Raw genomic sequence first — 15,761 nt, forward strand, 5'->3', positions numbered from 1 at the left:
GTTCACATTGTTTTTTTTTAAAGTCGAGCAACAGATTACGACATTGTGTTAATGAGAGAACATATTTAGTTCTGAGATTGTCTTGGAAAACGCCAAAGACTGGACAATTCTTTTCAAATTAATTAACTAATGGATATTAGAAGTCGTATTCTCCCAGCAAGACTCTTTCAAACGCCATTGTTCTAAACACCAGATCTCCTATTGTCTCAGTTATACCCTTATCTCGATTGTGACTATTCAATACTTAAACTCCAAATGTCAGTTTCTGTCTAAGGGCTGCTGTTCTGTCCTCTGGGACGTGGATGCCCTCTTTATCTGTGGACATTCTGTTAAATAGTTAAATTGGGTTATTTGTGGCTATGCATTGCAGAATTCAAGTAATACAGCGTCTGAAACTATTTCAAGACCATAAACTAATAGAGCATTTCAAATCAATACAGCAGCTCAAACTAATAAAAGTTTTGAATCAGTTGACTTTAAGTCCAACTCAAGTAATAAAGACCCTTCAATGCACACAGACAATTCAACAGTTACAGACGCTCCAACCATTACAGACTCTCAACCAATTCAGTCCCGACAATCGGTACAGCCCCTGCAACCGATGCAGCTCCTGCACCAGAGGCATTGTAAACAACCATTCAAAACTAAACAGCACATTCAACAGATACAGACCCTCCAAACGATGTAGCCCCTCCATCCAATACAGGCCTCAAACCGAAACAACACCTCCAACCCATTCAGATTCTCCAAATAGTACAACGCATGCAATCAACACAGCCCATCCAACTGATAGAATCATTAAAACAGATGCAGCCCTTCTTACCGAATCAACATCTTAAATTATCGTAACTCAATATAATAGGTTATTGGGAACTGATACAGTCCTCAGACTAGCCACCAAATTAATAGAGCCCCTCACACGAAGAAAGTATCTCAAACTAATGCCAACCTCAAGCTCATGTATCACTTCCAGTTAAAACCGTTTCTCAAGCAAATAACTCAAAGTAATACAATTCATCAAACTAATACAGGACACCCAACTAATGCAGCAGTGAATTATGGAACCATTGAAATGTAGTGCACAGAAAGAGGCCCAGCAAAAATGTAGCTACTTAACCTCATCCCGCTTTCCAGCTCTTGGTCCATTGTCCTGAAGTTTCTGGCACCTCAAGTACATATTAAAGAGTTTTTTTTAATGTGATGACGTTTCTCCATCTGTCAGGCTTTTAGCCAGTGAGGTCCAGACCCCACCATCCTCTGCGTGAATATATTTCTCCTGAACTCCCCTCTCATCTTTCCACCAATATCTTTAAATCCATGTCTCCACGTTATTGACCTCTCTGTTCAAGGTAATACATCCTTCTTATCCAATCTATCTAGATCTTCATAATTTTTAACACATCAATTAAGTCTACCCTTAACCCGCTCTATTCCAAAGTGATATGCACTTGAGGTGCCATAACCTGCAGGATCATGGACCAAGAGCTAGAAAGCAGGATGAAGTTAAGTAACTTCTTTTATGGTTGGTACAAGAATGATAGGTCGTATAGCTTCATTCTGCGCCATAAATGTCAGTGATCCCGTAAATCAATGCTGCATTAGTTTAGTGTACTGTATTAGTCTATTCCATCACTAAATGTTTCAGCCCCAGGTCACTGGGATATGGAAGCTTGTCAGGTTGGAAGGGGTTGCAGAGAGATGGGGATTGCAAGAGATGGAGGAGGATACAGAGATAGATAATATTCTAATGGCTGAAGGAGGGTAGAGGAATATGGAGAATTGTAAGGCTAAAGGACCTGACAGACGCAGGGAGGGTTATGGCAGCCGGAGTAAATTTTCAATATACGAAGGTTTGTAGGGATAGAAGAGTCTGCAGAAATGGGAAGGGTTGTAGATCTGGAGTAGATTGAAATAATAGGAGGCTTGTAGGGGCTGAGGACGATACACAGTTAAGGAGTGTTGTATAGTCTGGAGGAACATACTTAGAAAGGAAGGGTTTTGGGGCCCAGAGTATGTTCCCAAGGTAGAGAGGAACATAACCATGCGAAGACAAGGAGCATAAGTTTTCAATTGAAGAGCATTATGAATACAGATGTTTTCCATGACTGGACCATCAAACGGAGGAGGGGAGTGATCATTGCATCAAATTCTTGTGCACTCTTCTGTGCATGCCAGGGTATGGCAACTTTATCTCTGATGCCCAAAGGTGAAGAGCTCACACAAGCATGATTGCCATTCCATCACCACTGCCCGCCAAAGATCATTAGAGTTACGGTTCCCTGGCTAATGCTGGAAGGTTCAGTCCTGATAGTGAGTTTCCCCACTTCCACCATTGTTGGCTTTGTAAGATTATGCTAGTTAGGAGCAGGTGGAGGCCATTCAGGCCCTCGAGCCTGCTCCAAAATTTAATCAGATCATGGCTGATCTTCACTTTCCTGCCCTTCCTCATGCCCCTTGATTTCTTCAGGGCCAAAACTCAATCCATCTCCTTCTTAATTTTGCCTAACGACTGAGCATCCACAGCTCTCTTGGACGGAGAATTCCAAAGGTTCACAAACTTCTGAGTGAAGAAATTCTCCTTATCTCACTCCGCAATGGCTGACTCTATATCCTGAGACTGTTACACTGTTTTCTCGACACTCCTACCTGTGCAACAGCCTCCCAGCAGCTCCCATGTCAAGCCGTATACATCTATATAGTTCAATGCGATCACCTCTCATTCTCCGAAACGTCAGAGAGTATCGACTACAAGCGATCGAAGGAATTGACAACGTTGGTTGTTTGCTGTTTTATTGATACATGACAAGTAAGTTCAATGCAATTTCTTGAGCAATAAAGCGAGGAATAACCAAAAATGCCAGGAGCCATTCCTGTTGGTAGAATCCAAACTCTCTGCCCCTTCCTGAACTTCAATTCCCTACCAGGAGTTTTACCCAGTTGCTATCCTGTCTACCTTCCTGCCAATTCCTCTGTTCACCATGGGCGGGGTGGGGTGGGGTGGAATGGATGTGCCTGATATCACCGAGCCCATAATTAGACCTTTCCTCTCATATTTATCATACATTACACAGTAACCTCACTTAATTAATGTGCAAAAAAGTCATTTTGATCACGTGAAAGTCACGATGTGTCCCAATTTAAATTCATCAATAGAGCCCACACTCATTTCGATGGCTCACAGTTCAAATACTTGAAGGGTTTTGATAGAGAAAATAAGGAGAAATTTTCCAGTGACATGACGGCCTGTAACCAGGGGACAAAGAATTAAAATAACCATTAAGAGATCCAGATGGGGAATAAGGTGAAACGTTTTTTTCCCAAGTGAGCTGTTCTGATATAAATGTGCTGTGTGAAAGGATGGTAGAAGCAGATTCAGTAGTACCTTTTAAAAGGGGAATTCGGTAAATACTTGAAAAGGAAAATTTTGCAACTCTGCTAGGGAAAGAGCAGGGGGAATGTGTGACTAACTGCATAGCTATTTTCAAACTCAGCATCGGCACAATAGGCCCTTTTGTGCTGTATCATGCAACGAGTCTGTGAAATGCTTCTCTTAAGAAGACTTTGCAAATCACTTCACATTATTCCTTTTCCCGGAGGTAACTCACCCCATCTTAGCTCCAAGCATTCTTTATAAAGGAAGGTTGAACCATGTACGGAGCTTGCTTCAAGACTGCAGTAGGCCAAAACCTCCACCTCGATGTCCTCACTTCTGCCTCTGTGTTTCTCACAGCTACACTGTCAAACAAGTTAGGGTTACATGATCTCACTAACCTATCTTCAATCGAAAGCTTCACACCAGCTGATGGTTTCACTGTAACATCTCCACTCGAGAGGCTCATGACATCTGTTGGTTCCACTGCCCCATTCCTCTCGACAGCATAACACCAGCTGATAATTCCACTGTTCCATCTTCATTCTACAGCCTCACAGCAGCTGATGGTTCCAGTGTCCCATCTCCATCAACAGCCTCACGTCAGCTAATGATGCAACCGACTCATGTCCACTCGACACCAGCTGCTGTTCCTTAAATATATTTGTCTTAGTTAAATTCAACGATGAAACGCCCACAACCCTCTAAGGAAGAAAATTGCAATGATTCATAACGCTTTGAGTGAAGACATTTCTCCTCATCACAGTCCGAAATGATTGGCTCCTTGTCCTGGCGCCGTGCTCTAGATTCCCCACCAAGGAAACAACCTCTCAGTGTCTACCATCACAAGCTGCTCCAGAATCGTCTATGTTTCAATGAGATTACCTGTCATTCTTCTAATGGCAAAAGAGTGTAGACCCAATTTACACAGCCACTCATCATAGCACCACCCTCTCATCCCAGGAACTAATCCAGTAAAACCTCGCTGTACTACGTCCTATGAATGCAAATCATTCCTTAATTATGGAGACAAAAATTACGCACAGTACTTCTGGTGTGCCTTATGAAAACCCAGTACAATTTTTGTACTCTAATGCCTTTGCCAACGCAACATTAACTTTACCAATTGCTCGCTGTACCTGCATGTTAACTTCTTGTGTTCCTTGTACGAGTGCTCCAAAGTCCCTCTGATCATCAACCTTTACAATTTTCACACCTCTTACAAAATATTATGTTTTGCTAGTCTTATAACCAAAGTGAATAATCACACACTTCCCCACATTATGCGCATCCCTGTTGTCCACTCATGTAACCTGTTGATGTCATTTTTCAGCATATCCATGTCATCCGTACACCTTGCATTCTCTTGTAGCCTTGTAGTGTCAGCAAACTCAGATACATTACTCTTGGTTTGGTCTAAGTCATGAATGTAGATTGTAAATAGGTGAAGTCCTAGAGACGATCCTTGTGGCTCCCCGCTTGTCAGAGATTAACAATATGAAAATGCACCATTTACCCCAATACTCTGCTCCCTGTCCATTAACCAATTTGCTATCCATGCTAATATATTACCCACAACTCGATGCACATTTATCCCGTGTATCAAACTTTTTTGTGGTACCTTTCCAACGCCATTTGGAAATCAAAATATAGTTTATCTACTGGTTCCCCTCTATCTACTCGACTACTTGCACCCACTGAAGCTCTAATATATCTGTTAAATACGACTCTGCTTTCGTAAAACCATATTGTCTTGATCTGATCATGCTCCCATTTCCTAAATACATCGTTAAGACGTCTTTAAGAACAGACCTCAGCATATTCCCAATGTTGATGACAGAATAACTCTCACTCCCTCCTTTCTTGAATGGTGCTGTCACATTTGCTAGCTTCCAATCCATGGGACCTTTCTCGAATCCGGTGAATTTTGAAAAAAATCATTAGCAACGCATTCACTCCATCAGCAGCTACTTTCTTTTAGAACCCCAACATGTAGACCATCAGGCAGTGGTTATCTATCTGATTTTAGTCCCATAAATTTATCCATAACGTTTCTATCTCCACTTAAGATAATTTCCTTTTGTTTACTGCTCTTGTTAGTTCCTTGGTTAGCCTCTCTTTTTGGTGTGCAGCTTGTGCTTTCTACTGTGAGGACAAGTACAAAATATTTCTTCAATATCTCTGCCATTTCCTCATTGTCCGTGATAATTTCTCCTGATTCTGCCTCTAAGGGAACAATGTTTACTTTAGCTACTCTGTATCTTTTTATATATTCGCAAAACTCTTAAAAACTGTTTTATATCCATGGCTATTTTACACTCATTTTGTTTTATCCCTTTTTATCAAGCATTCCGACTTGGCTTTTGCCCTGTTGGGCTACTCTCCCCTGTCATTGAGGATGACTATTTTTGGAGTCTTCACCTCTGTTAAGCTATTTAATTGCCCAGTATCATTCACGACTAGAAGTGTCAGGACTATATAGCTTTGACCTGATTCGTTGGTTGTGAGATCACTTAACTCTGTCAATAGCATGCTTCGTCCACTACTTAGCATTTATCTAATCATGTTTTGTAGCTTCACCAGTTTGTCAACTCATTTTTAGGTGTCCTGGTACTAAAACTGACATGCCCCGTTCCACCCTTCAATGAACCATGGTGGGATTGATGGCAGTGGTAGAATGTGGGAAAAGCCTACCTTGCAGTTAAACATTGTGATTTAATAGAATTCTGTTGCTCACGATGGCCCACAATGCTTCATTTTGTTTTGAGCTGACAGATCTTTCCTGAATCTATCCGATTTAGTACCGTGGTAGAGCCTCATAATACGATGGAAGATATCCACAGTGTGAAGACAGAACTTTGTCTCCAGAATGACTGTGTGGTAGTCACTTCTATCAAGACTGTCGTGCACTGATGTATCTGCAACCGCTAGATTGATGAGAGCAAGGTCAAGTAGCCTCTTATTGGTTCTAACAACAACTATTGCTGGACCAGTCTGGCAGATCTATACTCCAGGAATCAGTCATCTCGGTCAGAATTCATGCTACCGAGACTCTCATGGTGATGGACATTCACGTCGCCCATCCATGGTGCCATTGTTACCATCTGCTTCTTACTAGTTGTGTTCAATGTGCATGAGCACTGATTCATCAGGTGAGGGAGAGCCAAAGGTTTCTTCGCCCATGTTTGTCCTGATGCAACGAAACTTTATGTGATCTGGAGTGAACGTTGAGAAATCCCAGAACAACATCCTCACGAATATACACAATTGTGCCACCACCACTGTTGCCGATGAATCAGGACATACTCATGGATGGTGATGGATGAGTATGGGCCTGTCAGGCATGATTGGTGTGTTTGACTGTTGCTTGCCCAGACTGGGGGTTAGATCTTCGATTTTTGACATCAGTACCCAGTTTTGCATGAATAGAACTCACTGGAACGCAGTGCCTTTGTTGCTTCCTCTGCACAGGCTGATGTCGGTCCACCTGCTTTATCCTTATTCGACTTTTATGTAGCATTTGGATGCAATTCTGTGTCTTGCTAGGCCATTTCAGACGTTTTTAGGAGCCAGCCGCATTGCTAGGGGTCTCGAGTCACATGCAGGCCAGACCAGGTAACGACAGCAGATTTCCTTCCATGCAGCGCATTAGGGAACCAGATGGGTGGTTACTACAATCTGGTAGTTTCATGATCATCACTACTAAGACTTGATTTCTGTTTGATTTACTTCATATTCCATTAGCTGCCGTGGTGGAATTTGACTCTGGTCTCCAGATCTGGGCCTCAGGCTGACTAGTCCAGTGTGCTAAACTTCAGGTTCATTATTAAATCTGATCGGATCTGCACTTTGCAAGGGAAGTTTTGCCGTTAATTATTCAGTTCCATGTTTGAAAGACTCAAACTGCTAAAATTGGTAGACTATTTAATTGCTTGTGATAAGGAATCCGTGGGGATATTTTTTTTGGAGTCATTAAGCAATGCATCCTTTAAACGAGTTTTCAATTAATTAGAAAATAGCAAATTTTAGGAGAAACAAAAGGGAAGATGTCACTGTTAATTAAACTTGAAATAGTAAATACTAGAATGTTGAATAAAGTTAGAGTTAATCATTACATTGGCATTGATAGAGTACCCGTGGGCAAATGCGACATTTAATTGTTAAATTGGTGTTGATAACCGCTACACAGGGGAAATAAGGTCACAGTTAATTGTTTAGTTCGACATGATAACCAATGTATAAAGGTGGAAAGGTACAGTTAATTGTCAAGTTGGAAGTAATAACTAATGCAAAGTGTATAGGGTTGAAGTTAATTGTTCATTGATAAACAATACACAGGGAATAAAATTGCAGTAAATTGTTCTTTTTCTTAGGCCTCCTTCTCTCGAGAGACAATGGGTAAGCGCCTGAATGGGGTCAGTGGTTTGTGGAGCAGCGCCTGGAGTGGCGATAAAGGCCAATTCTTGAGTGACAGACTCTTCCACAGGTGCTGCAGAAACATTTGTTTGTCGGGGCTGTTACACAGTTGGCTCTCCCCTTGCCCTTCTGTCTTTTTTCCTGCCAACTGTTAAGTCTCTTCGACTCGCCACACTTTAGCCCCGCCTTCATGGCTGCCCGCCAGCTCTGGCGATCGCTGGCAACTGACTCCCACAACATGTGATCAATGTCACAGGGCTTCATGTCGCGTTTGCAGACGTCTTTAAAGCGGAGACATGGACGGCCAATGTGTCTGATACTAGTGGCGAGCTCGCTGTACAATGTGTCCTTGGGGATCCTGCCATCTTCCATGCGACTCACATGGCCAAGCTATCTCAATCGCCGCTGACTCAGTAGTTTAGTTTAGTTTAGAGATACAGCACTGAAACAGGCCCTTCGGCCCACCGAATCTATGCCGACCATCAACCACCCATTTATACTAATCCTACACTAATCCCATATTCCTATCACATCCCCACCTGTCCCTATATATTTCCCTACCACCTACCTATACTAGGGGCAATTTATAATGGCCAGTTAACCTTTCAACCTGCAAGTCTTTGGCATGTGGGAGGAAACCGGAGCACCCGGAGGAAACCCACGCAGACACAGGGAGAACTTGCAAACTCCGCACAGGCAGTACCCAGAATCGAACCCGGGTCGCTGGAGCTGTGAGGCTGCGGTGCAAACCACTGCGCCACTGTGTATAAGCCGGGGATGTTGGCCACCTCGAGGACTTCTGTGTTGGAGATATGGTCCTGCCGCCTGATGCCAAGGGTTCTCCGGAGGCAGTGAAGATGGAATCAATTGAGACGTCGCTCTTATCTGACATACGTTGTCCAGGCCTCGCTGCCAGAGAGCAAGGTACTGAGGACACAGGCTTGATACACTCGGACTTTTGTGTTCCGTGTCAGTGCGCCATTTTCCCACACTCTCTTTGCCAGTCTGAAAATAGCAGTGGAAGCCGTTCCCATGCGCTTGTTGATTTCTGCATCTAGAGAAAGGTTACTGGTGATAGTTGAGCCTAGGTAGGTGAACTCTTGAACCACTTCCAGAAAGTGGTCGCCAATATTGATGGATGGAGCATTTCTGACGTCCTGCCCCATGATGTTCGTTTTCTTGAGGCTGATGGTTAGGCCAAATTCATTGCAGACAGCCGCAAACCTGTCGATGAGACACTGCAGGCACTTTTCAGTGTGAGATGTTAAAGCAGCATCGTCAGCAAAGAGGAGTTCCCTGATGAGGATTTTCCGTACTTTGGACTTCGCTCTTAGACGGACAAGGTTGAACAACCTGCACCCTGATCTTGTGTGGACGAAAATTCTTTCTTCACAGGACTTGAACGCATGTGAAAGCAGCAGGGAGAAGAAAATCCCAAAAAGTGTGGGTGCGAGAACACAGCCCTGTTTCACGCCATTCAGGATAGGAAAGGGCTCTGATGAGGAGCAACCATGTTGAATTGTGCCTTTCATATTGTCATGGAATGAGGTGATGATACTTAGTAGCTTTGGTGGGCATCCAATCTTTTCTAGTAGTCTGAAGAGACCACGTCTGCTGACGAGGTCAAAGGCTTTGGTGAGATCAATGAAAGCAATGTAGATGGGTATCTGTTGTTCACGGCATTTCTCCTGTATCTGATGAAGGGAGGACAGCAAGTCAACGGTCGATCTCTCTGCACGAAAGCCGCACTGTGCCTCAGGGTAGACGCGCTTGGCCAGCTTCTGGAGCCTGTTTAATGTGACTCGAGCAAAGACTTTCCCCATTATGCTGAGCAGGGCGATTCCACGGTAGTTGTTGCAGTCACCGTGGTCACCTTTGTTTTTATCGAGGGTGATGATATTGGCATCGCGCATGTCCTGTGGTACTGCTCCCTCGTCCCAGCACAGGCATAGCAGTTCATGTCGCGCTGAGAGTATAGTAGGCTTGACACTCTTGATTATTTCAGGGGTAATGCTGTCCTTCCCAGGGGCTTTTGCGCTGGCCAGAAAATCAATGGCATCACTGTGTTCCGATTTTGTTGGCCGTATGTCCAGCTCATCCATGACTGGTGGAGGCTGGGCTGCATTGAGGGCAGTCTCAGTGACAACATTCTTCCTGGAGTACAGTTCTAGGTAGTGCTCAACCCAGCGCTCCATTTGTTTGCATTGGTCAGTGATTATGTCCCCTGATTTAGATTTGAGGGGGCGATCTTCTTGATGGTTGGCCCAAGAGCTCTCTTAATGCCATCATACATTCCTTTGATGTTTCCGGTGACTGAGGCCAGCTGAATTTGACTGCATAGGTGTTGCCAGTAGCCGTTTGCTCAGCGCCTGGCTGTTCTTTGTGCAGTGCTTCTGGCCGCGTTAAGTGCTGCGGATGTTAAATCGCTGGGGGCTTTCTTGTCGTTCAACAGTACAATGCGGTTAGCGGCTATGACAGGTTCCAGCTCTTCATTATGAGATTGAAACCAGTCTGCATTTCTCTTCGCACTTTTGCCGTAGGTGGTCAAATCTGACTCACAGATGGCGTCTCTGATGTGGGCCCACTTGGTCCCAGCATCCCCTGTGGGAGTGTTTTGAAGGGCTGTTACAAGAGAATTGAGAAATTTTTGTAACAGCTGTGGGTGAGAAATTCTGCTCCTGTTGATGCGTGGGTGGCCCTTCTGCTTGGAATGATGCAACTTCTTTGGTCTGAGTCTAACATTGCTGCACACCAGGGAGTGGTCGGTGTCGCAGTCCGCACTGTGGAAGCTGCGTGTGATTTGAACATTGTTTAAGGAGGCTCGCCTTGTGACAATGAGGTCTAGCTGGTGCCAACGACGCGATCTTGGGTGCCTCCATGAAACCTGGTGACAGGGTTTAGTGTGAAAGAACGAGTTGGTGATGCAGAGGTCATGATAGGTACACAACTCAAGCAGTCTCTGCCCGTTCTCATTCATCCTTCCAACGCCATAGCCCCCAAGGCAGGAGGGCCATGAGTCATGGTCGACCCCAATCCTAGCATTAAAGTCACCCAGCAGGAATAGGTGTTCGGTGTTGGACATGCTGCTAATGATGTTATGGAGTTCCTCGAAGAACTGATCTTTAGCTTCAGGTGGGGAGCAGAATGTTGGACCATCGATGCTGAGTAGATGTACTGGAACAGAGCTGGTGAGCTGTCGGATGGACTGTATGCATTCCGAGCCATTTGAGGGATGCTCTATCATGCTGAGCAAGGAGTTTCTGATGGCGAAGCCCAGTCCATGCTGTCTTGGTTCTTCAGGATCCCTGCCCTGCCAGAAGAATGTGTAGTCTTGCTCTGCTAGAGATCCACTCGCGGGGAAGCGAGCCTCCTGAAGTGCTGCAATATCTACATTGAGTCTATTGAGCTCGTCCGAGAATCGTTGATCTGTATAAGGCCTTCCGACAGGCCAGGACACATAGTTCTGACGTTACAGCTTGCAAAGCGAAGGGCTGGTGCCTTCTTTCCTTTTTTCGTGTTGTTTGGTGCGGTCTATCAGTCCACCTTTAGGGCAATGCCCCTGAGCTCCAAGCACCCATTGAAGCAAGTAGACTGTGGCGGGGCAGAACCTTATTAACCGGGGGCTGCCCGGTTTGAGGCGGGCGGTAGCTGTCCAGTGAGGTGCAATGACCTCTCCCATCGACAAAGGCAACCCGTGGCGCCCAGTTTCTAAGCCAATTTATCTGTACTTAGAACTCGTAACTGCTGCCTTCCGTGTTGTTTCAGTCGCTGTGAGGCAACTATACAGTGACCTCTCCATGGCGCATGCCTGGGCGAATTTATGGAGGTTGATAGTTGCCCAGTCGTCAAAACCCCCCTCTCGGCCTTTCTGGTGGGGTCCAAAGGAGTGCAGAGCACGACGTTTGGCACCAGTATGGCTGCAGGAACTGCCGGAAACACGCCAAAGGTGACACATGACCGCCTCCGGGGTTCCGCTCCGGATTATCTTTTCGGGTTTACTCCCTTAGCCTTGGTCTCTCCCGAGACGCCCACAAGGCAGTGGGGCTGTTAGGGCCCCGACACAGTTGTAGGATGATGCCGGTGGGAGGAGGAGATGCGAGGGTGTGGGGTGGAGGGAGGGGGGACGAGGGGGACCTGGGAAGGGGGCTGTAAGGGGGTGGGGGTTGCAGGAGAAGGGGGTGCCGGGGGAAGATGGTGCGAGGGGAGCCTGAGACGGGTTTGTGAGGGGTTGAGCTGAGAGGGTGGTGCAGGTAAGGGGACGGGGTGTGGTGAAAGTGGTGGAAAGGAGAGGGGAAGGGAGGAAAAGTGGGGGGAAAGGGGGAAGCGGGGGCAGGTAATAAGTCATTTCCTCAGTGCCCTCCATCGTCGTCCAGATAGCTCACCCACGTCCTCCGGGAGGTGAAGCATCTTCTGGCAGACTTACAGAGGTGATTACATTCGCTAAGGATTTTTTGATGTGTTTTATATAAAGGCATACAGCATTGCCGACAATGCACTCCAGATGCTGTCCGAGCCATCTCCCACGGGCCCTTTGCGGTTGCGGCCGAGGAGCCGTTCGTGGATTTTTTGTGTGTTCGGGGCACCTTTTCTCAAGACTTCCCTCGAGTCTCGCTGCTCCGTCTTCACCTCAATGGACTTACCACACGCCGTGGCTGCAGACACTGTGGACATTGAAGACAGCAGGATCGGAGATTAAAGTATCGACAGCTGTGCTCGTCAGTTTTGTCCGGATCAATTTCATTGAGAATACAAAGAGCAGGTGTGGCTGGGGGAGGGCAGTGGGACAAGGTAAAATACACTAAACTAACTGTTAGCTTTTAGTTAGGGCTAAAATGAACTGATTTAAAGAGCCAGGGGAGCTTAAACTGTTTTAGAGGGTAGATTGGGGGAGAAAACACTTGGAATGGGAGCAGATGGCCATGGATAGAGTTGAACAGCAAGGGAGCTTCCGAGGAAGCTGACAGCCCAGGAGCCATCTTGGGTTTTATAATTGGCCATTATAAATTGTCCCTAGTATAAGTAGGTGGTAGGGACAGGTGGGGATGTAGTAGGAATGTGGAGTTAATGTAGGATTAGTATAAATGTGTGGTTGATGGTCGGCACAGACTCGGTGGGCCGAAGGGCCTGTTTCAGTGCTGTATCTCTAAAACTAAAAACTAAAACTAAATGGAGCAGAGGCTGCCGAGAGGGGAAGCTCTGTCAAGAGGGAGGAAGATGGGGCTCTGCCTTACCTACCCCGGATTTTCCAAGCGCACCCATCCTTTTTCCACCTCAGTAACATCGCCCGACTTCAACTCTGTCTCAGCCCATCTGCTGCTGAAACCTCATTCCTGCCTTCGCCACCTCTAGATGTGATTACTCCAACTCACCCCTCTGATCTCTCACATTCTGCTCTCTGTAACCTTGAGGTCATCAAACCTCTGTTGCCCATGTCTTAGTTCACACCAAGTCCCGTTCATCTAACACTGACCGACATTGGCTCCCAGTCAAGCAATGTCTTGATTTTAAAATTCTCATCCTTGTTTTCAGATTATGTTCACAACACCATGTTCTCACCCCTACCTATCTCTGTAATCTCCTACAGTCCCACAACCCACCGAGGTATCTGTGCTCCTCTAATTCTGGCCTCTTGTGCATCCTTGATTTTATTCACTGCACCGCTGGCGGCCGTGCCTTCAGCTGCCGGTGCCCCTCAACTCTGTAATATCCTCCCTACACCTCTCCACCTTGCTTTCCTCCTTTAAGACACTCCTTGACATCTAGCACGTTGACCAAACTGTTGGTTATCTGACCGAATACCTCCAGTTGTGTCTCATTGTCATACTTTGCTTCATAATACTCCTGTGAAGCACCTTGGGGTGTTTTGTAGCGTTAAAGGCACTATATAAATATAAATTGTTGTTGTTGTTGCAGTTTGCCAGTCATCATTTGTCATTAGCATATCCAAATTGCTAAGTAGTTACTATCCTCTGTTTCTCTCAGCAACAAATATTTTTTTCTCCTCGTAATTTCCCCAGTCGTGACACTCGTCTGACTGATCAATAATTACAGGGTCTCTCCTTTTTTAAACAGGGTGCAACATTTATAATTCTCCAGTCCTCTGTCATCACACCCACATTCAAGGAGGATTGGAAAATTCTGGCCAGTGTGTCTGCTACTTCTACCATCCCTTCCTTCAGAAACCCCCATCCTGACTGGGTAACATTTCCAGTTTATTGCAGCACAATAAGTGTTGGACTGGAAGGGGTTAACTGAACCTGTTTGTTCAGTGACTAATTAATGCCAGTCTCCATGGACCCTAATTGTGTCACTGGAGCGTTTCCCTCTTCTATTAATAAGGGACTCCTTTCAATGTGTTATTCGATAGTGTCAGCGGGAGCATCACGCCAGGCAATAACAGGGATCAGCAGCTCCAGAGAGAGGGAGGGGATAGATCAGAATCTGAGAACAATGAGTCAGCATCTGAGAAGAATAGATTGGAATGTTACAGCAATGGACAGGAGTTTATCCTCGGATCTTCACGATCTTTCTGCATATTACGATTGGTTCTCGTTGGACTATCGCATCTATCTCGCACTTCTGATTGCTCAATACATTTATTATCCCATCCTCGCTCTTATTGGTGTTCCTGGTAAGTATCTGTTTACAGCTATTTATTAAACAAACCATGTTTAACTGCATTACTGCTCCTGTAACTTACTCTGCCCTCCTTGCTGCTGTTGTTATTCCTGGTGAATATCTCCAACAATTACCTTGATAAACCATGTTTAAATGCATGACGGTTCCTTTCTTTTACTCTACTCTCCTTGCTGCTGTTGTTATTCCTGGTGAATATCTCCAGCTATTAGCTCTATAAACCATTGCTAATGGTATTGCTGTTCTTGTCATTTACTCTCTCATCTTTGCTGCTGGTAATGTCTCGATTTCCAGCTAGGAGATCAGTAAACCCTCTTTCACTGAAATACTGTTCTGTAATGTAAATTGTGGGAAGAGTGAAGCCAGAGACGTTTGTCATTGGTCTCCATCACAAACTCCATCATCTATCACAAAAACACATGCCCCACCTTGGCCAATATCTGAGTCTGAACCAGTTAGTTTACAACCTCTGTGTTCTATTTAAACCTGCGCTGGGTTCATATCCATATTCTCACCATTACTAACCCTGCCTACTATCACCAAAGTAATATCACCCGTCTCCGCCTCTGCCTCAACCCATCTACTGCACAAATCCTCATCTGTGCCTTTGTTAAATCAACACTTGACTATTCCACTCAGCAGGTCTGGCAGCATCTGTGGAAAGAGAAGCAGAGTTAACGTTTCGGGTCAGTGACCCTTTTTCGGAACTATAAATGTTCAGCATAACTTCCCTGCTTTTGTACTCAGTGTCTCTGTTTTAAAGCCAAATCCCATATGCTTTGCTGACCATTCTCAATATGTCTTGGTACCTTCACAGATCAATCCACCCGCAGGTTTCTCTGCTCCTGCACACACTTTACAGCACGTGGTGAGTCACAGTATCCAAGGATTGTTACAACACAGAAGGAGGCCATTCGCCCCTTTATGTCCATGCTGGATCTCTGTGAATGTCATTCAGCTTGTCCCACTCCCCTGCCTTTTCCCACAGACCTGATTTTTTTTTATCTTCAGATAATTATCCAATTCCCTTTTGAAAATTACGATTGAATTTGCCTCCATCACACTCTCAGGCAATTCATTCCAGATTCCAACCGCTCACTGTGTTTATCCTAATGTGGCCTTTAGTTTTTTTACCAATCAATTTAAAATAGTGTCTTCTGGTCTTCATCCATCCGCCAATAGGAACAGTTTCTCCCTGTCCATCCTGTCCAGATTCCTCATAATTTTGAACAATTTTTCAAACCTCTTCTTCACCCTTTCTTCAAGAACAGTCGTAGCTTCTCCAATCTATCTATATAATAGAATTCCTCATCCCTGGATCCATTCCCATAAACCTTTG

The sequence above is a fragment of the Heterodontus francisci genome, unplaced genomic scaffold (genome assembly GCF_036365525.1).
Source record: "Heterodontus francisci isolate sHetFra1 unplaced genomic scaffold, sHetFra1.hap1 HAP1_SCAFFOLD_70_2, whole genome shotgun sequence".
NCBI lineage: Eukaryota > Metazoa > Chordata > Chondrichthyes > Heterodontiformes > Heterodontidae > Heterodontus > Heterodontus francisci.